General features: G+C 35.0%; 1 long non-coding RNA gene across 1 annotated transcript; it reads left to right on the top strand.

Annotated features, from left to right (window-relative positions):
- The first annotated feature begins 2,623 nt into the window (after nucleotides 1-2,623).
- LOC106533673 (uncharacterized) lies at nucleotides 2,624-4,292 on the top strand. Its single transcript, XR_001312268.1, has 2 exons — nucleotides 2,624-3,344; nucleotides 3,449-4,292. It is a non-coding gene; the product is annotated as an uncharacterized LOC106533673 (long non-coding RNA).
- Nucleotides 4,293-4,699: the final 407 nt, after the last annotated feature.

Genomic DNA, 4,699 nt, shown 5'->3' with positions numbered 1-4,699 from the left:
ACTAAATACACATGAACTTGGCTGATGGTGGTGGGGTAGCCTGAATACACTCCAGTCATTTACATCACTTCAGATCAGTGCATCGATCTGTAGGATAGTGTTTACAAAAGGTTCGACCTAACCAGTTTGACGTAATTGGTCCATTTTGACCATATTTTATAAAAGGTATCCGTTTGCACTTGTACAAAGGACAGCTTTTCAGATGTATAAATCTCTCACTACGTTAATCCAGTCGTCAGTCATTGGAGGTTCAGGTTTGAGCCACCTCCTTGTAAGGGCCTTTATACTTACAGATACACAAAAGTTTTCTATTGTTACAGCACAGTTTGTCCACCAGCATGTTACAGAGAAACAGGCTTTCAAACGTTAAAGGCAGATGAGAAAACATTCTGTAAATGTTCGTGTGTTTGAGACCAGTATTGCTGGATGTCTTGGCAGTCCCAAAAGAAATGGAAGTGGTTGGCACCGTCCCCCCAACATCTCCAACAAATATTCCCTGATATCTTTTCTGGAAAGGGGTTATGAAAAACCTTATTGTGCTTTTCCAACAATATTCACGCCACACCTTTGATCTTACTGTATTTTACAAATGTGTTCCCAACTTTCATCTGAGATTGTCAGGTTACCTTCCTTTTCCCACTTCATTTTAACATAAACAGTGCTGTCGTCCTTACAACGCAGGATGGAGTTAGACAACCCTGAAATGATGTTGCTTCTTCTACATTTAGTAGTTTAATATTATAAATGTTTCCACCAAACCCAGGTTATTTAAATTTACTTTTAATTCGTGGTTGAAATCATTTCTGTCCTGTAGATATCTAAAAAAAAATCATCTGTACTTAAATCATATTTTCTTTTCAGATTCTGAAAACTTTGAAGCGCCCCCTTGTGGACAAATGAATAACAGTTGGTTAAGAAGTCCACTTCTTGAATCTGTCATGTTGATTGGGAATAAAGTCTGAATCATAAGCACACCGTTTTAAAAATTTTAGAGGCGTTTTCTAAACCACAAACTTTAACAGTTTCATTCCAGGCAGTTATAATTTTACTTGTGATATGGATTCATTTGCCAAATAAATTTTATTCTGCAGTTTTTTGTCAGCTGTTAAAGCTGTAACTTGTTTTGATGGTTGTCCCTTCCACATCTTTCCATCCTGCAGTGTAATCCAGAGAGCATAAACATGTCAGTGATCTCAGCTGCGCAGCATAATAATGTTTTAATGTTAATGTTTAATGTTATGGCGGCCCGTAACCCCCTTTTTCTTTTTAATTGTAAGGCTTTATATTTGACTGTGGATTTTTTTCCCATTCAAATGTATTTTAACAATATTTTATCCCATTCTTCAAATTGTTTTGAGGGTATAGATATTGACATTGACTGAAATAAATACAACATTCGGGGAAGAATATTTGTGAGCCATCACATCAAAATGAGGATTAAGTCCAAAAGTGGAGAAACAGGCAGATGTAGGGTTTCGATTAAAACGTCTACAAAAATTGCATTTTGTCAAAACATAATGAATTAATGCCTTATCAACGTATCGTTTGAATGAACTGTCTGAAATATAATACTAAAAAAGTTTTTGAAGCATTTTTTTCAGCAGTAGAAACAAAAAACATGATTTTGAGGAAAAACGCCTTAAAATTTTGAAATTTTCCCTGTGAGCTAACAAAGTTTTTTTTTTTTTTCCAACTGGGAAATCTTAATAAACAAATAATATTTGAGGTGTCCTCTTTATATTAACATCAAAAATTACTCAATAAATTTACATAAAAATACGATTCAGACCAAACAGTAATGTATTATTGTAATCAACAAGACAAATTAAACCATATCATTGGATTTAATTATATCAGAATGATCCAGGTATCAAAATGTAGCCTTTAAAGCCCAGAACATAAAAATGTAGTTAGATAACTTTGACCAAATTAGACTTAATCCTCATTTTGATATGATGGCTCACATTTATTAACTGATTCAATTCTAGAGTGTAGGTCCAAAAAAGGTATGACATTTGATCTTTGTTTATCAGATTTTATGGCCATGTTCAGAGGGGCGAAACTGGCCTCAAACATTTTAGTGGGATCCTGATGTATTACAACCCCTAGATATATGTGACCCGTCACATCGAAACCAGGATTAAGTCTAAAAGTGGTGTGAGGAGAAAAAGGCAAATATAGTGTTTTGACTAAAATGTTTAAAAAATTGCATTTTGTCAAAATATAATGAATAAAAGACTTATCAATGTATCAGTTGAATGAACTGTCAGAAATATAAACATAAAACAAAATTTAGAAGCACTTTTTTGAGCAGTAGCAACAACAAAAAAAAACTGATTTTGAGGAAAAACGTCTTAAATTTTTAAGATTTTCCCTGTGAGCTAGCAAAGTTTAGTTTTTTTTTAAAGCTGGGAAATCTCAATATTCGAACAWAATTTGAGGTTTCCTCTTTATCAGGACATCAAACATTCCTCATTAAAATGACATCAAATTAGGATTCAGACCAAATATTTATGTATTATTGTAACCAACAAGACAAATTRAGTCATATATATGGATTTAATTATGATATCAGAATGATCCAGGTATCAAAATGTAGCTTTTAAAGCCAAGAATCTGAAAATGTAAGTAGGTCATTTTGACCAAATTCGACTTAATCCTCATTTTGATATGATGGGTCACAAATATAACACTGTTTCTCATTTCCATTTATAGCAATCTTTAATTTCACCTGGTGGATCATAATTTAGGGTTATTGCCTGTGTTTTGTTTACATTAACTTTGTATCTTATGGACCCATTTTAACTAAATCCACTACATGTGGTAGTAATACATAAAACAGTGTTTATATAGATATTATATATAGATATTTTCCATGTGAATACCAGATATCAGGTTATAAGACTGACTTGAGCAGATTTAATCCTGTGGGGGCTGAAGAAACCTGGAATCTATTCTTAAAACACTAAATATAAACAAATACAATAAAACTTTTGGACACAGTTGGACTGTTTTTAATTTTTATTTTGTCTAGAAAACAAACTACGAAACATCAATAATACGTTTTAGCAAAATAAATGTTTTTCTCTTCTTGAAGACAGGATGAAAACATTAAACACTTGATCAGATCAATGCTGAATTTCCAACATGTCACAAACCTGATGAACTGCTTGTGATGGTGATGATGATGATGATGRTGRTGATGATGATGATGATGATGGTGATGATGATGATGATAGACCTCTCCCCCAAGATCAGTATTTCCAGGAATCCCCTTTTCTATCAGGTCAAGGGATTCCTGGGAAAACTGGACCCCAGAAAAGAGGGTTGTGGTAAAAAACAAGGTAAAGTATGAATCTGTTTTAAAACGTATTTGTTTTTCATCCAGACAAGGTTAAACACAGTTCTGACTGTAACATTTCAAACATGGTCTCGGTGTAATTCACAGGTTCTTGGTTGAAGCTGGTCAAAGCTGCAGACCCCTGTTGATGGACGGTGCAACTTAAAAACGTTTGTGTGATTTTTGTCCTTCGTCCCGAGCTACAGTGCTTCATCTCAGACTAGCAGCTGACCAGAGATGCAGCACTGCACCGCGGGCCGCAGGGATGTTTGTCTGAACTGCAGGGAAACAAAGATGGCCGATTCAGGACAGTTATTTCATCACATTTCATTCTGACTACAAACAAGTTTACTTTTGTTCGCATCGTAATGAAGGAAAGCACAGTACTCACCACCATTCATGGCTAAAATTTTAAGAAAAAAAATAACACTGAACACGATTCTGTTTAGAGAACCTCAGAGCAAGTACAGCATCAATTCAAGTATCTAAAAAATTGCCTTTTTATTTTATTATTTTGCTAATGTTGATTATCTGTGGCGGCCATTTTAAATAGGATTCTCTGCTAAAGTTAATCAGTTGAACTACATTCATTCAAATTCAATATTGTTCACCTTTGCCTTCCTGTGGTGGGCGAACAAAATATTCCTTCAGTGGTCCAACATTATCCATTAAACTAAGATAATTTGAGTAAAAGAATAAGAGATTCCACAGTACAAGTACTTCTTCCAGAGTGGTAAACAGGAGATGACTTCAACTCCCAGCAGACCTACAAAATACCAACTTCCTGCCGAAGCTGCTCCCTGTCCCAGTTTGGTGCCTGGATGTGTTTCTTCTTCTTCTTGTTTCTGTACAAACATATTCAAACTGTTCAACAGTTTTTACTGCTTCCTGAAACAATCAGTAACTTTATTGGTTTATATAAATAAAGACATCAGGATCAGTTTGATTCAGATCTGTTGTAGTTTGTGTTCATTACTTTTTCCTTTAAGGGCCACATAACTTTTCCCTTCTCTGGAGGGGGGCCGGAGTCAGTTTGTAACAGAAAAAGTGTGACTAYTACAGGAGTGCCTAAATGTAAAAATTTATTGTTTTCCAGAAAGCACAATCAAATAACCCTGTCTGGGTTCTTCACAGTATGTATTCTGCTGAGCTAACAGTCCATCTTTTAGCTTTGAGAGTTTGTTTGCTCACATTTGGCCTTGAAGCCATCATACTTGTCTTTGTGACGGGGTTCATAGTGTCACCGCAGATTGTATTCTTTGAATACCACCACCGCCTCTTGACAGATGAACAAAAAAAATAACCGTTTGTCCACTGCAGCTTAAATACCCTGCATTCTGAATCAGTTTTTCTCTTACC

Source organism: Austrofundulus limnaeus, unplaced genomic scaffold (genome assembly GCF_001266775.1).
Source record: "Austrofundulus limnaeus strain Quisiro unplaced genomic scaffold, Austrofundulus_limnaeus-1.0 Scaffold997, whole genome shotgun sequence".
Lineage (NCBI taxonomy): Eukaryota > Metazoa > Chordata > Actinopteri > Cyprinodontiformes > Rivulidae > Austrofundulus > Austrofundulus limnaeus.
This window is presented reverse-complemented; position numbering and strand designations above follow the sequence as displayed.